General features: G+C 37.4%; 1 protein-coding gene across 2 annotated transcripts in view; it reads right to left on the reverse strand.

The window, feature by feature from the left end:
- The window catches only part of LOC135195027 (bestrophin-4-like), an 83,065-nt gene that overhangs the window by 24,609 nt on the left and 40,722 nt on the right, over positions 1 to 17,734 (reverse strand). The window contains exon 1 of one of the 2 annotated variants that reach the window (XM_064221336.1): positions 16,646 to 16,834. The exons of the other annotated variant lie outside the window; for it this stretch is intronic. The gene's annotated coding sequence lies outside the window, so the exon portion shown is untranslated. Of the gene's footprint in view, positions 1 to 16,645; positions 16,835 to 17,734 lie in introns of those variants that run through there. 2 annotated transcript variants of the gene reach the window in all.

Raw genomic sequence — 17,734 nt, forward strand, 5'->3', positions numbered from 1 at the left:
TATTATTATTATTATTATTATTATTATTATTATTATTATTATTATTATTATTATTATTATTATTATTATTATTATTATAATAATAATAATAATAATAATAATAATAATAATAATAATAATAATAATAATAATAAAATACTATTATACTATAGTAATAATATAGTGGAATGGACGAAGGCAGAACTCCGCAGCATAGATCAGAAAACAGGAAACATATGACAATACACAAAGCACTACACCCAAGAGCAAATACTGGACAGACTATACATAACACGAAAGGAAGGAGGGAGAGGACTACTAAGTATAGAGGACTGCGTCAACATCGAGAACAGAGCACTGGGGCAATATCTGAAAACAAAAAACAGTGAAGACGAGTGGCTAAAGAGTGCATGGGAAGAAGGACTAATCAAAGTAGACGAAGACCCAGAAATATAAAGAGACAGGAGAATGACAAACAGAACAGAGGACTAGCACAACAAACCAATGCACGGACAATACATGAGACAGACTAAAGAACTAGCCAGCGATGACACATGGCAATGGTTACAGAGGGGAGAGCTCAAGAAGGAAACTGAAGGAATGATAACAGCGGCACAAGATCAGGCCCTAAGAACCAGATATATTCAAAGAACGATAGACGGAAATAACATCTCTCCATATGTAGGAAGTGCAATACGAAAAATGAAACCATAAACCATAGCAAGCGAATGACCCGGCACTGCACAGAACCAGTACAAAAAGAGGCATGATTCAGTGGCAAAAGCCCTCCACTGGAGCCTGTGCAAGAAAAAATCAGCTACCTTGGCAGTAATAATAAGTTGGTACGAGCACCCCAACCAGAGGGAGTGATAGAAAACGAATCAGGGGCAAAGAAGTATTCGTCTGGGGGACTATGGGTATTCAGAACGGATAGGGTGATACGTGCAAACAGACAAACGTGACGTTGATTGACAAAGCAAGAAGAAAGTATCACTCATTGATTGTCGCAATACCATGGGACACCAGAGTTTTGAAGAGAAAGAGAGGGGAAAAAAAATGGATAAGTATCAAGATCTGAAAAAGAACTAAGAAGGATATGGGATATGCCAGTAGAAATTATACCCATAATCATAGGACACTAGCACGATCCCAAGATCCCTGAAAAGGAATCTAGAAAAACTAGAGGCTGAAGTAGCTCCAGGACTCATGCAGAAGATGTGATCCTAGAAACGGCACACATAGTAAGAAAAGTGATGGACTCCTAAGGAGGCAGGATGCAACCCGGAACCCCACACTATAAATACCACCCAGTCGAATTGGAGGACTGTGATAGGAAAAAAAAAAAAAAAAAAAAAAATTATTATTATTATTATTATTATTATTGACACAGATAGGCGGCATAGGCGTTGGGCCTATATACATCCTTCTCAAAGGCACTTTTAATACAGTAGCAAAGGCAGGTGCTTGGGCACCCCTAGCACCCCCCCTCTGCACGTCCCTGAGTGAGTTCACTGCTAACTATGCATCCGGAGGCATTATGAGGAATTGATGTATTCGAGAATAATGTTTTTACGCCATACGGCGGGCAAGACAAGGTAGAGCCATTACAAAGAATTCACATCACTACAACTACTACCAGCGATGGGCCAGCCAATCAGCGCTTTTGTTATTGTTACGTGAGAGCCAATCAGCACCGGGAGAATTTAGTATTCTGTGAACACACGTTGTGATTGCTCCTTAAATAAACAAATCGCCATTATTGTCAGTATTATAAAGAGTTAAGACAACATAGATTCTATGGACGTGTTCGATGTGGCCGAGCCATCCCCGGATAGTGTGAGAAAAGGATGAAGAGGAAAATAGCTGTCACACTGAAGATAGAGATGTTGGACGATGTTTCGTTTTCGGATGATGATGATGATAGTGATCATTATGAACCTTCTCTGGTAAAGACCTTGTTACCGGTGTTGTTACTGAGCAAGGCTGTGTCATAACAGAAGAGCATATAGAGGAAAACAGTGATATTAAGAGATGGGAAAAGTTGGTTAGTAATTGTAGGCCTAAAGGGAAGGCTTTTGCTATTAGTATTAACAGAAAGATTATTACGACTGTAGTGACAGTGACGCAACAGATGACGACTGGGTGCATCCTCATAACAGTGATAGTGATACAGAATTGAATAATCCTTTCCTTTGTGCGACTAGAAGGCCCATATGTGTGGACAAGCGTGCCGCTCTACCAGTGCTAGTACTAGTACTACCGCCAGCACGGTTTCCCATCCTGTGAAACCTTCTGTTGAACACCCGGTACAGCAGATAAAGGGGGGGAAAAGGTGGTAATAAACCCAAAATTTGTTGCAAATGTAAAAATAATAAGTAGATAAATAAATAATCAAACAAGCAAACTTGGCTTGCCCTACCAAAGATCTTTTACGAAGACTGGTGCCAAGGAAAATGTTCCAGCCAAGAATGTATACTGCCAGAACGAGTGTTTTTCCAATGACGGGTTGTGTGGGGGTTGGGGCAGGGGGGGAGGCGATTAATGTGATCTTCAAAGAATAGTGGTTAAAGGGGAACTGCAACTTGCACAGAGAATGCCTCTTAAAGAAATATTCGCAAGGAAGCCGTCAATAGGGAGCGATCTAAGGCAGGAGAAGCAAGCAGCGTCCATTGAGCCACTCTGGTGCCTTCAAGGGCAGGGAAACAGCAACTTGCAATGCTGCTTTCCTCGCCGTTCATGCAACACCCGCTATGAATACGTAAGTTGCTATAGAAAAGTAGTCAGAGGGAGGAACAACAATAAAGGAAGCGAGGTTCACGAGCCTCAGCTCTGGAAATAACAGGTCGTTCAACAACACTTAACATCTGCTAGTTTTTTCCAGCCATCACGACCGTAAACTCATCCTGAACTGTAAGTGTTCGGAATCGCACTGTAAGTAGAATACCTTGACTGGATGGTTGCCAGTCCGGATAATTTCAATGTGACGTAGCAAATATATAACATTATTATCAGTGGCCATTATAATATCAGTTTTCGCCATGTGAAGAATGATGCCTGCAACACCTGTGGGCGTCCCACGAAGGCCCCTGTTGATGACAGTCTAGCTGGAACAGCTGTCTCTCTCTTTGAACGAGAACAGCAAGCGTATAGTGTAAAATATCTGTGGCTTCTAATGTCATGACGACTGCCAAGCCCTGTGACTACAACTGCATCTGTGTCACCTTCGACTTAAAGTAGACCATACCATGACCTCGCCTTTCTTCTGTCAGCTAGGCGTACTACAAACGCAAATTGTGGCGTAGTCTTCTTATTATTGCTGGCCTCCCCCACTCCTTTTCGAATTAATGCAGCTGGCTTTACAAAAATAATGAAAAAACAAGACCACTGGTACTTCTCAGATTTTGGTAAGTAAACCTTTTTGTCACAACCTATCATTATTCGTGTATTTTAATCTATTGATGATTACTTTATATGCATTAATCATCATTATCGTCACCATTAATCATTATTCAGGTTTGTATTTGTTGTTTATGACCTATGCGTGACCGTATTAATTTTTGGGATTTTTTTATAAGTCCCCATAATCAAAATCATCATTCATTATTCACAGGTTTGTTAAGATTATTATATTAATTACCATTCTCATTGACATGTGTACTAATATTTATGACTACGTATTACCTATGCGTGACAATTTTTTGTAAATTATTTTGAAAAAATTGAATGTTTAAAGTGATTTTTTTATCATTACCAGCAACATTGTAAACCAAAAAGTAGCAATACAAACAATATATTGGGGAATTCGTACCTAAAGAAAAATCTTTATAAAACCCATTATAATACATAAGTTGGGAACTAGAGCAAAAAAAGTTCCCGCAAATTTTTTCATATATCTCAAAAATAACTTTTTTTTTTTTTTTCAATCGTTTCGTAGGCACATTCTACGGAGAATTAGCTGCAATTTATAAAGAAATTTAAAGTAGTAGCATCATAAGTGAAGATGTTATATCGATCTGAAAGTCGTTGATTTTCAACAGGATTTTAAAAAAATGCCACTTAACATGTGTCTCGACCGACGGGCGCGTTCAGTCAGGTGATGTATGTAGTCAGGGTTGGTGATTTTTTTATTTAAAAAAAATTAGATCTGTGAATTATTTGATTTTTTATTTATTAGACTTGTTATATTTGTTTTTTTTTTCAATCCTTTTTTTCCCTCAAAATGTATTTTATGACAGAATTACTATTGATTTATCATTTAGGTTTCCAGTTCTGGCCTAAAGTACGTACTTGCAATTTTTCTTTATCAAAATAAATCGATGCAGCACAGTTATGCTTAAGTTTTTATTAACCTCCAAACCATAATTTCCAGTTTGATTGCTTTCAAATAAAAAAAAATCATGATTATTTTAATGAAAAAATCAATGATTAATCACTTGATTAGATCAGTTTGATTTAATCATCGTTTCTCTATAGCGCGAATAATGCTATTGCGAGCGTACGTGACCTTGTACTCTGTATCTGGTTGATGTTAGGGTCAAGCTAAGTTCAGGTTAAGGAATGGTTAACCTTTTTATAGCTGGATTATCCCCGTAGGAGGGTAGTGCCGTCAGTGCACTCGCGCGGTGCACTGTAGGCATTACTTAAGGTTCTTAGATGCAACCCCTATACTGTACCTCCGTTCATATTATATTTCTCCCATCTTACTCTCCACCCTCTCCTGACATTTGTTTCATAGTGCAACTGCTTTGAGGTTTTCCTCTTGATGTACCTTTCAAACATTTTTACTCTTCCTTTCCCGCTCAGCGCTGAATGACCTTATGGGTCCCAGTGCTTGTTTTGGCCTAAATTTCATATTTCTCTCCATACCTTATAACCGGATTTTATTTAAAAAAAAAAAAGCAAGCAAGCCGGTCTTGGATTGGTGGAACTCCAGTTTAATCGAACTGCACACAAGGGGGCCAGATTTCGGATTATATTCACCTGCGATTTCAGCCAGATGTGATTCAGATCTGTTCTGTTTTTAAAGACTTCTAGATTGACGAGGGAGTTGAAGAAGACCGCTGGGTTTAAGACTGTGAACACAACGTGGTAGATATATCTCATAAAAACTCGATTGCCTAACCGACATTTTGTTTTCAATGCATTCGTAATGGGAGTTTTTGAATTTCGTTGTAGTGTATGAAAAAAAAAATCAGGTTTGTTTATTTGTAATTAAAATGTGTTCAATTTCTTTAGTTAATTTAAAATTACCATAAACACAAACACACACACACACACAAGCGCCTCAGTGGCGTAGTTGGTATGGTCTTGGGCTGCCACCTCAGTGGCCGCGAGTTCGATTCTCGGGCATTCCATTGAGGGGTCAGAGATGTGTATTTCTGGTGATAGAAGTTCACTCTCGACGTGGTTCGGAAGTCACGTAAAGCCGTTGGTTCCGTTGCTGAATAACCACTGGTTCAATGTAACGTAAAAACACCATACAAACAAACAAACACACACACGCACGCACGCACGCATACATACACACACACACACACACACACTTATAACTAGTTGTATTATAAGAAGTCAAAATGGGGCTTAATAAAATCAGTGAACATACATATTCTGATCTGTACACATCTGGCTCGTCTTATGGAGTTTTATGTGGATTACCGAAAGTGCATATGGAAGGAATTCCATTAAGGCCCATTTTTGCCTCTTATAATGCACCTAGTTATAAGTTAGCAACATTTTTGGTACCGCGATTACAACCGTTTTCAGAAAATGGGAATACTACCTTGTCTAACTCCACTGTGTTTTCCATAGAGACAAGTGGTAGTTCAGAGTTCGATTCCATGCTCTGCCAATGTGGTATCAGAGAAATTTATTTCTGGTGATTAGAAATTAATTTCTCGATATAATGTGGCTCGGATCCCACAATAAACTGTATGTCCCGTTGCTAGGTAACCAGTTGGTTCTTAGCCACGTAGAAATATCTGATCCTTGGGGCCAGCCCTAGGAGAGCTGTTAATCAGCTCAGTAGTCTGGTTAAACTGAGATATACTTATTTTTCCAAAGAGAATGTTACTCAGGACCTCGATCTGTATATGGTTAGTCTTGATGCTGTTTTGCTTTTCATTAATGTACCGTTGCAGGCAACGATACAAATTATTTTAGATAAGAGTTTTATACAACCAGGTTTTATCTATCAAGGTTTTGATAGAGGTGAATTTGAAAAACTTTTAAATTTGGCTGTGCTGGACACAGACTTCTTATTCAGTGGAAAGCATCGGTGGTGTTTCCATGGGATCTTCCTTTGGGTCCAGTTCTGGCAAATATTTTTGTGTCATTTGCAGGAAATCCTCTTTAGCAACTGTTCGTCCTCATTTCGCCCCTTATAAAAGGTATATTGATGATACTTTTATACTTTTTCAAAGTAAAGGTGCTGCGGAATAATTTTTAGAATTAGCTAACAATCTCCATCCTAGTATTACATTTGCCATAGAACATGAAAACAATGAGTGCCTTCCTTTTCTAGACGTGTTAATCACCAGATCCAACCAGCACTTCTCCACTTCGGTTTTTATAATTTTAAGTTTTAACAGTATAGTTCCTCGTTGGACGAGTGGTCTTCGCGTTCGGGTACCAATACGGTGGTCCGAAGTACGATACTCGGTTCTGCCAACAAGGAATCAGAGGAATTTATTTCTGGTTATAGAAATTAATTTCTCGATATAATGTGATTCGGATCTCACAATAAACTGTAGGTCCCGTTGCTAGATGGCCAATTGGTCCCTAGCCACATAATTAAAAATCTAATCCTTCGGGCCAGCCCGAGGAGAGCTGTTAATCAGCTCAGTGGTCTGGTTAAACTAAGATATACTTAACTTAAGCTTAACAGTATTACTACGTTATTGCACAGAACCTTTTCTCTCTCTTCAGACTGGCTCTCTTTTCATAATGTGGTTGAGTCCCTTAGAAAATATCTGCTACCCCATAATTTTATTTGAAAAATTTCTCAAAAAATTCGTGAATAACAAATGTCTGCCGAAAATTCCTTCACCTTCAGTACCTAAACTTGATTTTTATGTTTTTTTACCTTTTACGAACGATGACAAATTTTTAACTACATTAAGGCAGATTTTAAAGAAACACTTTTGCTGTCTTAATCCCAAACTCGTTCTAAGGAATCCAAAAATAATCGGATCTCTTTTTAGATATAAAGACAGTGTAGTACCATACCTCATGCGTTCTTTGGTGGTGTATTAAGAATACCTGATCTCGTTACCCAAGTCGGATCCACCAAAAGAATGCTGGAAGGGCTAGCCGATTCTCATCGTGGTGTTAGCCATAGAACAGGTTGTACTTTGACGAAGAAGGAATTTTCCAACATAAGAGAACATTAAAAAAAAGTGTAAATCTTTTATTTCCTACGACAAATTTGAAATCTATAAAGCAAGCTGCTTATGAAACCTCTCCATATCCTCGAATCGTTCGTTAACCATCAAACAGCTTGTTCCATTTTTTAAATAGCATGTCTTCTGTCCCTCTGTTTATAGCGTCAGATGTTTCTTCGTCCTTTTGGTGTCATTGACTCATTGGTCACTCAGTTTTCTTTCTTTGAGGCGTTAGGTTGGTTTTAACTTTTATGTTACGATTCAAATATCTGTAATTTAACATTAACAATTTTACTGTCTTAAGTATTGATTTTAACTTGTATTTTAGCCCTGATGGTGAAGCCATGCTTTGAAACGTTGGTTGGAAATAAAGTTTAAGATGCACCGCCTCCTTTCCGTCCTCGTAGTTGTACTATACATTTTCACGTTGATCACAGATCCATGGTCCCTAATGTGGCAGATATCCCAGGGGCCTTCAACAATCATCTGAGATTTCGTCTAAGTAGCTAATGACAAAATTAGGCCTTTACTAAAAAGAGAGAGGTTTCTTTACTTTACCGAGTCATAATTTCTATTCCATTATAGGATCGTATTTCAGAATGCACCTCGTAATACCAGTTGTTAGAGGGAATGAGTGATACGTAAATGCACCCTTACAAAAGAATTTTAAATGCACAGTTTACCAAGCATGCGCGCGCACACTGCGCATTTAAAATTCTTTTGTACGGGTGCATTTACGTATCACTCATTCCCTCTTAACAACTGGTATTACGAGGTGCATTCTGAAATACGATCCTATCATGGAATAGAAAAAATTACTCAGTAAAGAAACATCTCTCCTTTCGGTTAAGCCCTAATTTTGTCATTAGCTACTTAGACAAAATCTCGGATGATTGCTAAAGGCCCCTGGGATATCTGTCACATTACGGACCATGGATCTGTGATCAACGTGAAAATATAATGGCTGGTTTCCTGCCGTGTCCCCAAACAGAAAGAAATTGCGATGTCTAGATGTTTACCTACCAAGTTTGTTATTTCGTTTATTGCTGCAATCAAGCTCGGCTGTTGTCTTTGTAGGGTTTTTATAATTACCTTTCGACGGCTTTGCCTATTGTTTAGTAAGTGTGTTTGTGTATGTATTTATATATATGTATGTGTGTGCATGTATATATATATATATATATATATATATATATATATATTATATATATATATATATATATATATATATATAGTATATATATACAGATGTGCATAGATACGTATATGTTATATATATGTTTGTGTGTGTACGTTTAAGGAGTATTCGTTTTCTAGCGTTACAGACTTTCTAATTTTTTTGAACACAGGCTGAATAAACCTTTCAGTCGACCAGTCATCTGTGAACAAGCAAAACGTCAAACTTCTTCTCAGCATCTGAAACCTCGCTATGTGAATAACTTTGCAAAGCGAATACCCCCTTATATGCCGCGGACTGCATTATAGGCCACTGGTAATCACTCGGTACCACTCCCGAGATGCTGAGGGTCAAATATTAGCATTCTTGTCTCTCTTTGGATCTGTCAAGCCGTCTTCATGCAGCTGATATGCCAGAGGTCAACAGTGAACCCAAGAGTCACAGATGTTTATTGCCCATGGCAGACCGTAACTTGCCTCTCAACTCACTTAGTATTTCTTAATTGCATTTACAGTGTACACACATACAAGCACACACACATAGACACACTTATATATTCATTTCATTTCATCTGTTATCTTCATTTTTCTTAGAAATAGTATTGTCTTGCATTACACTGTTATAGCGTACCAGTTGAATATATTACACACACAATGTACATACGAGTACATACATATATATATGTGTGCATCTTTGCATATATATTATACTATAATATATATATATATAAATATATATATATATATATATATATATATATATATATATATATATATATATATGTATATATAGATAGATAGATAACTGAATCGCGAAGTTTGGAACGTGATAAATCCATAAATAAAGGTATAAGCCACGAAGGAAAAATAGACAACGAAGTTTCTGCAAGATCTTTCGACGTTCAACGTCCTTGACTCAGCAGAGTCAAGGACGTTGAACGTCGAAAGATCTTGCAGAAACTCCGTTGTTTATTTTTCCTTCGTGGCTTATACCTATAATATATATAATATTATATATATATATATATATATATATATATATATATATATATATATAGAGAGAGAGAGAGAGGAGAGAGAGAGAGAGAGAGACTCAAAAATAAAGGGGTTCTCTTTATTCTCCTAAAGATTTCCAGAATTGGAATTAGAGGGAGTTCCCGTCCTGACCTAATCTAATGAAGCATTTCGTAGAAATCGGCCACGAGAAGTTAAAACGACCTGAAGAATGAGACCGTCAATTTTACGATCGTAATTCTCTCCAGTAAACTACTGATCTGACTGAGTAGTCAAGTTCAGCAGAGGCAAATTGTAAAGACATTTGGCTCGAAATATGCATAGGAAAATAAGGCTGATGGACCGCAGTTTAGATTAGAACCTTGCTTCGTTCAGTTAATAGGATAATTGTGGAAGGGAACAGTGTTGCTGATTAGATAGTGCAGTTTTCTAGGGCAACCAACTACATTCATTTTTCTTTGCCTAAACAGAAGAAAGGACAATTTTCAAAACAATTGAGTCTGAGGAAGGCTGTGATTTTTTTTTTTTTTTTTTTTTTTTTTTTTTTTTTTTTTTTTTTTTTACTTTTCAGTATAAGTACTTGGATTCCACCGCTCAATTGAGTCAACTTGAAGCGAAGGACAATTTAATCTCAAGGAGGTGGTGAATAAGATTTTGGCTTTTTTTCGTTTTTCGTTGATTGACAAAAAATCCAGTAAGGTTTATAGCGACATTTCTTTACGCATTCACTATCCCAGGGTTGCCGTTTTGAGGAATTTCGTCGAATAGTGTGGCTGTCTGGTGACATCTGGCAACCCTCCGTGGCTTTTCCGACCACAGGCCACGTCGCTGTAAAATAAAATTCCACGGCACTGAAGAAAAAAATTCTTCACTTTGCCTTTTTATGTTTTATTATGAAAATAAAGCTATAAAACACTATGTTTCTGCATGTGACAGGTCTAAAATGAATGAGGCAGGAAAAACGATTTGTATAATTTTTACTGTATATCGATTTACAATATCATTGACCTCCTAAGTATGTGAAAAAACGTTTGTTGAAAGTTTGTGAAGCACTCGCCTAAAAAGTGCCTTCATGAGCTGAGAGGACAGCGGAATTGAAGCTCACGAACTGCGTATGGTAACACTGCTAAAAGCCACTGTTGTGAAGAAAAAACGGCAACGCTGATTCAACACTGCACTCTCTTTGACTTTTAAAACATTTAATATTCGCGTTTTAATGACGAAAATACCGAAATTGGTATAGCTGCCCAAAAGTTGAGTATATCTTAGTTTTACCAGACCACTGAGATGTTTAACAGCTCTCCTAGGGCTGGCCCGAAGGATTAGATATTTTTACGTGGCTACGAACCATTTGGTTACTTAGCAACGGGACCTACAACAGCTTCTTGTGGGATCCGAACCACATCGAGAGATGAATTTCTATCACCAGAAGTAAATTCTCCTGATTTTGCGTTGGCAGAGCGAGGAATCGGACCCGGACCCTGAGATCGGCAGTCGAGCATGTAACCGACTCGTCCAACGAGAAAATATGGCTGCCCAAAAATCAGACTTTCTTTATGGGCAAACTAAAAATGGCTGTAGTACTTAAAAGGTTGTTAGTGCTGAGTATCGGCGCAGATCGTGATAGCTATTGTTTAGACCATATTACATTATTTGCACGATCAAGCCAGCGAGAGTATACAAGTACTTGATTTTACGAAATTTAGGCTGTTAAAGCCCAGCACTAGGGCACTTCCGCTCATTTAGCGATTAACGTAGTAAAAAAAAAAAAGGACGAGAGAAAGTGAGAGAGAGAAAGAGTCATACGAATGATTCCATAAACGAAGCTCTTGTTATCCGTACGGTGAAAATAACGTTGAGTGTAATATCACCGCACGGTGAAAATAGAGAGGTTGGGCAGTAGGATTGAAGGAAAACCGGAATGGAGGTAAAGTAAAAGGATGAAAAGTGTGTGCAGCTAGAAGCCGAAGGGACGCTGCTATCACCCATTATTAGTGCCTATAGTGCCAACGTGAGGTGCACTGGCGGCACTAAGTTCCTCGTTGGACGAACGGTTTTCGCGCTCGGCTGCCAATCTGGTGGTCCGAAGTTCGAATCCTGGCTCAGCCAACGCGGAACCAGAGGAATTCATTTCTGGTGCTAGAGATTAATTTCTCGATATAATGTGATTCGGATCCCACAATAAGCTGTAGGTCCCGTTGCTAGGTGACTAATTGGTTCCTAGCCACGTAAACATATCTAATCCTTCGGGCCAGCCCTAGAAGAGCTGTTAATCAGCTCAGTGGTCTGGTAAAACTAAGATATACTCTACTTTTTTTTAACTGACGGCACTAGTCCCTTACGGGGTATATAAAAGTATTCCTACTACAGGGTGTCCATAAAGTCCCAGTACCATTACAAGTATTTATTCCCCGTAGGGGGGTAGCGCCGTCAGTGTACCTCATTCGGTGCAATGTAGGCATGACTTAAGGTTCTTTGCAGCGTTCCTTCGACCCCCAGCTGCAACTACTTCATTCCTTTTACTGTATATATATATATATATATATATATATATATATTATATATATATATATATATATATATATATATATATATATATATATATATATATATATATATATATATATATATATATATATATATATATGAGAGGTTTTAGTCTTCCTTTTACACGAAGGTAGATATATGAGGTTGTTGTCCACAGTTGAAAAGAAAATGTAGAAATTCCTTTTAGCTCAACAGTTTCGTCCTCCCCTGGCCCTTATCGAGAGCTGCTTATTAATAAGCGAATGTTTGTTGCTATAATCTAGCACGATCCTCTGAACGTCAGGGCAAATAAAAAGCTAAAGTAATTAGCTAGTAGCAGTAGTAGTCAACTGTGCTTCTGTCGTCATAAATTCACAAGTAAATACACAACACTGACTTGGTTACAAACTGTCTGCTCGCTGGGCATGACATCATTCCCCAAACCTATTAGTTACCTTGGCATTTCAGCCATCAGGTGATTCCTTTTGTACTCGGCATCAGTTCATGACAGTGTATAACAAAACAAAATTAAGGAGGTGGTGATGGTCTTGTCAAACGTCACTCAAGTTTCGAAGAAAAGACTAAATATTAGTTAGACTAACTGTCTATCACACTATAGACAGGAAGAGCTTGTTTATGATTATGACGAGCTAACTACTTTGTAAATAGCTGGATAATCTAGAAATAAAAATAATAGGGCTCTTTGGTTTAGATGTCAGGGTACGCCAAGATGGTAGAATTGAATTGAAAAGAATATAAAATTTAGGTCAAAGGCCAAGCACTGTGACCTATAAGGTCTTTTAGCGCTGCAACGGAGATTGGCAGTAAAAGGTTTGAAAGGTGTAACCGGAGGAAGACTTCGCAGTTGCACTATGAATAAATTGTTTGGAGAGGGTGGAAAGTCAGATGGAAGAAAGAGTATATGAAAGGAGGTGCAGTAAAAGGAACGGAAAGGGGTTGTAGCTAGGGGCCGAAGGCGCGCTGCAAAGAACCTTCAATAATGCCTACAGTGCACCACATGAGGCGCACTGACGGCACTACAACCCTAAGGGGAAAGATAGTAGATATTTGGAGTTTTGTTTAAACACCAACTGACAATATCCAGCAAATTGTCTCGTATTTCTGTTCTTCCAGGTTTACAATAAGAACATTTGAGATAAATTTCTTCTTTTTAATGGAACGTCTGTAAATTCCCATAAGTATGTATGACTTCACCTTCTCTTGCCGTCTGACTCACATTATTCTTCATAAAGCTTTATTTTCATATTGACAAGGTCTTTTAGCCCTAGTTTCATTGTTGTACTACATAGTATGATTAAGTCCACATATATTACATATATGTATATATATATACATACATACATATATATAAGTCATATCACATTTCCGTGATTCATATACATATATCGAGCTACAATGACGTTCCTGGATTTGAAAGGATCCATGGGTTCGCGCCCTGGTCCAGGCAAGTCTATTATCGAGAAAAAAATTCCCCTTCGGTTAAGCATATATGAAAATATATTAATTCCGAGGTAGAGCGAATTAGATATTAAAGGACATTGTAGCTCTATATATATATATATATATATATATATATATGTATATATATATATATATATATAATGCGCGTGTATTAATGTGTTATATGGGTCAATTTCAAAATAACAGATCAACGTAAAAACTCGGTATTCTTACATTTTCCTGTCAAAATGAAATTCTCTCTCTCTCTCTCTCTCTCTCTCTCTCTCTCTCTCTCTCTCTCTCTCTCTCTCTCTCTCTCTGAGTGTGAGTAAACCATCAACGAGGGGTGACTCCCTCGAAAGAGAAATGTCAAAATAAAAAGTTGCAATAAAAAGGTAATCATTACAATTACTATTATACAGTATATTACGTACAGTCACCGAGAACTAAAATCTGGTTCTTCACAGAAATGAGTATAACCAAAGACGTTCATGCCAACACAGTCCTGACACATCCCAAGAAAAGATTACAAGCCTGTGTCTAAGGTGTCTAAGATGTCTACACCGTCATTTTACACTTTTTGCTTTATGTCTAAATCAGACAGTAAGGACGCCGTGGATAGATGATGACCTTGGTCTCTCTGTTAGTAACTTAGACTTGTCATGTTAACATGATTGAGAAGTTTTTTATTTTTTCTTCTTTGCTTTTATCGTTTTACATCTTGATTCATAATGTTTCCACGCCATATTAGAATTTCGGTAAAAAGTATTGAAAGTTAATTTAGACATTTCCTTTTATTTTGACACTCGCTCAAAAGCACAGATATACGCACGCGCACACATATGAATATATCTATCTATCTATCTATCTATATATATATATATAACTATATATATATATACTATATATATATATATATATATATATATATATAGATATATATATATATATATATATATATATATATATATATATATATATATATATGTATGTTACAGGGTTGTTAAGGAATTAAGAAAATTATTCCAAAAGGCATTAACTTAAAAGTACTTAAAAGAGGCACGGATAATAAGGAAGAAAAGGGAAAAAAGAATGAAACAAAATAATGATATTTTTTTAGAGAAGGATCGCGTTACCCGACTCCTAACGACCAGGACATTTTAGCCGTCAGGCATATGGTTTGTATATCCCCAAAACTCTATATGCCTCATCTCTCCAAAGATTAAGTGGACTCCTGGTGCGTGCGGCCCCGACATTGTGACACTTCGAGCGTCGGAGAATTAATGCGAGGTGGACCTTCTCAAGATCCTTCTGTTTAATTTAACCAAGGGAAATTCAAGGCTTCCTTGTTCCAAAAGTGGATCGTGTGAAAATCTTGGCTCCACCCTTTATAAGAGTAGGCCTCGAGTCTCGACGAATCAAAGCCATGAGTGCCAGGTCATAGGCCAGCCCAAAAGAGGTCTCAGCTAATAACCTACGAGATTGACCCAGGGATACGCCCCCAAGAAGCCAAGGCACCAAGCAGGAGGCGTTTCCTAATTTAGAGTCTACGAATCACTATAGAAAATTTGACAGGAAGGCAGGTTTTGTTGTATAAAGGTTCTGTAGCCACTATTCAGAACACCAAGAAGTCTTTCAGAAGATGACCCGAACCCAGGTCCAAAATCCAAAAATCCAAAGGCGGTGCCTAAGAAGATATCATCCTGATAAAAGGGCCAGACACACGATACGGTGTGTCATATATATATATATATATATATATATATATATATATATATATATATATATATTTGTGTGTATATAAACCTACTGGTTATTTATGTATATAATTGCAATAACCACAGTACCCTCGTAACTATGTATATACATATATATATATACATATAAGAGTTTTCCCCCCTTTAAATTTTGCCTGAACAGAGGGATCATTGCATGATGAAATTCTAATGTTGGTCCATAAGTTTTAATGGCTTAAGTCTCCCTCTGTGAGTGTCTCCTTTTCTATTCTACCCCTGAGAGAGAGGAACACTGACTGACAGGTAGACTTGATATATTATCGATAAGGGTTATAGCGTTTTAGAGGTTTTTGTGCGCCGTTTCAACAGAATAGATCTGTGTTCATTACAGTGATTAGTCCTTGTGGAAGTTAGTGAATTTGATATCGTTAAATTTTCGAAAATGTTAATGGAACAAGTAAAATAAATAAGGCCATTATCTTGAATGGCAAGTTAAAACATGGACTCCAAAAGTAAAACAAAAAAAGCCTAAAAAGGGTAAATACAATGTTCAAATAAAACAATAAGAAGACGTATCAAACAAATAAACGCGTGACAGGTCATTAAACAACTCGATGAATTAAAAATATGCCGGAAAAATCGAAACAGAGAGAGAGACAACCTGACTCTTTCCAAAACCATCTATTCAAACTAGACCCAACATTTACTTTAAGGAGATATAAAGGTTCTCTCTTTCACGCCGAAACGTGGAACATCATCATCAAACTTTGCCAGCGCATGTGCCAGTCTCAAGGCCACTCCACGTTATGTCGGTGCAATACGAAAAAACAAAGGCGTACTGAAAAAAAAATGTACTCTTATTCTTTGTAATTGGTAGGTTATCGAACAATACAAGGCCAGAAAGTTCCGGCGACATCAAATGTTCGAAGTTTTTTTTTTTTTTTTCTCATAGCACGACTACAACAACCGTTTTGCTCGTAGCATTTTTTGTATCTTGTTGCAATTTGCGTCTTTAGACTCCCATCTCAATACAGTTGCAGCCGTTTTTGTATCTTACCAATACAGTTTTCACTACAGTTTCAGAGTTTTTTTAATCTAACCCGTACAATTTCCAGTGCAGTTACAGCCGTTTTTGTATCTTACCAACACAGTAATCAGTACCTACAGCTACAGCCGTTTTTGTATCTTATCAATGTAATTTACAGTACAGTTACAGTCTTTTTTTTTTTTTTTTTTTCCTTACCAGTGCAATTTTCAATGCAGTAATAGCCGTTTTTGTATATTACCAACAGAATTTTCATTACAGTTTCAGTCTTTTTTTTGTATCTTACCAATAGAATTGTCAGTACAGTTTCAGCCGTTTTTGTATCTTACCAATACAATTTTCAGTAGAATCCTGCAAAAACTTTCGTCTCGAGAGATTTTGATTGTGTGTTATAACACCGTCCGAATTTTACCTTCAAGTCCTTGGAAGAAGAAAGTATATATGCACAGATTACGTTTTTAGTTTTAGGGAGAACTGATCTCATCAGTATAGGTCCGGCACTCACAAAGGAAAACCGCCAACTGATCGAAGTTTTCGGAACTGTGTGCGGGAGGTAGGCAGGTGTTTGGCGTTTCCTTACTGTACAATTATTTTGACTGGTACACGTGCGTTACTTTTATCGATTGCTTTTATAAACCGTTATTTATAAGCTATTTATTGGGAACATCGTGCTCCGTTTCGAATCAGTCGCTCTGGGTAATGGCGTGGCAACGACTTTGGCCTAGCGTTAAATCGCTAACGGCTTAGCATGATAGGAAAAGGCTCCATGTACTTTTCTAAAGTAAATATTTGTAATCATTTTCATAGACTTTTTCCAGAATTTTCGCTGCTTTCTTATGAATTAGCGCATCCGAAAAAAAAACTAAATTTGGCGTTTTTTTTTGTAAGTAATCATTCATGTTTATAGACATGGTCTTGGTAGCTTCGTTACTCCTGAGACCTTCAAGCAAACTTTTGTCAGCTTAGCGTTCGATGTCTCTTCAGAGATGCCCAACATTATGATTAATAGTACAATTGTTTTCAATATTGTTGATGTACGCACATTCCCAGGGAAGAAGTCAGATTGACCATTGCTAGTAAAGCTTCTACAGTACATATTGCAAGATAGCAATCTTGCACAGTGCGCAATGCTATCCAAGCTTCTACAGTATATATTGCAAAGCAATCTTGCATAGTGAGTAATGGTGACCAAGATTCTAAAGAACATATTGCAAAGCAATCTTGCACAGTGCGTAATGCTAACCAAGAATCTACAGAACATATTGCAATGCAAACTTGCTCAGTGCGTAATGCTAACCAAGATTCTACAGTACATACTGCAAAGTAATCTTGCATAGTGAGTAATGGTAACCAAGATTCTAAAGAACATATTGCAAATCGATCTTGTACAGTTCGCAATGCAAAGCAGACTTCTGCAG

Source organism: Macrobrachium nipponense, chromosome 15 (genome assembly GCF_015104395.2).
Source record: "Macrobrachium nipponense isolate FS-2020 chromosome 15, ASM1510439v2, whole genome shotgun sequence".
In the NCBI taxonomy this organism is placed as follows: Eukaryota; Metazoa; Arthropoda; class Malacostraca; order Decapoda; family Palaemonidae; genus Macrobrachium; species Macrobrachium nipponense.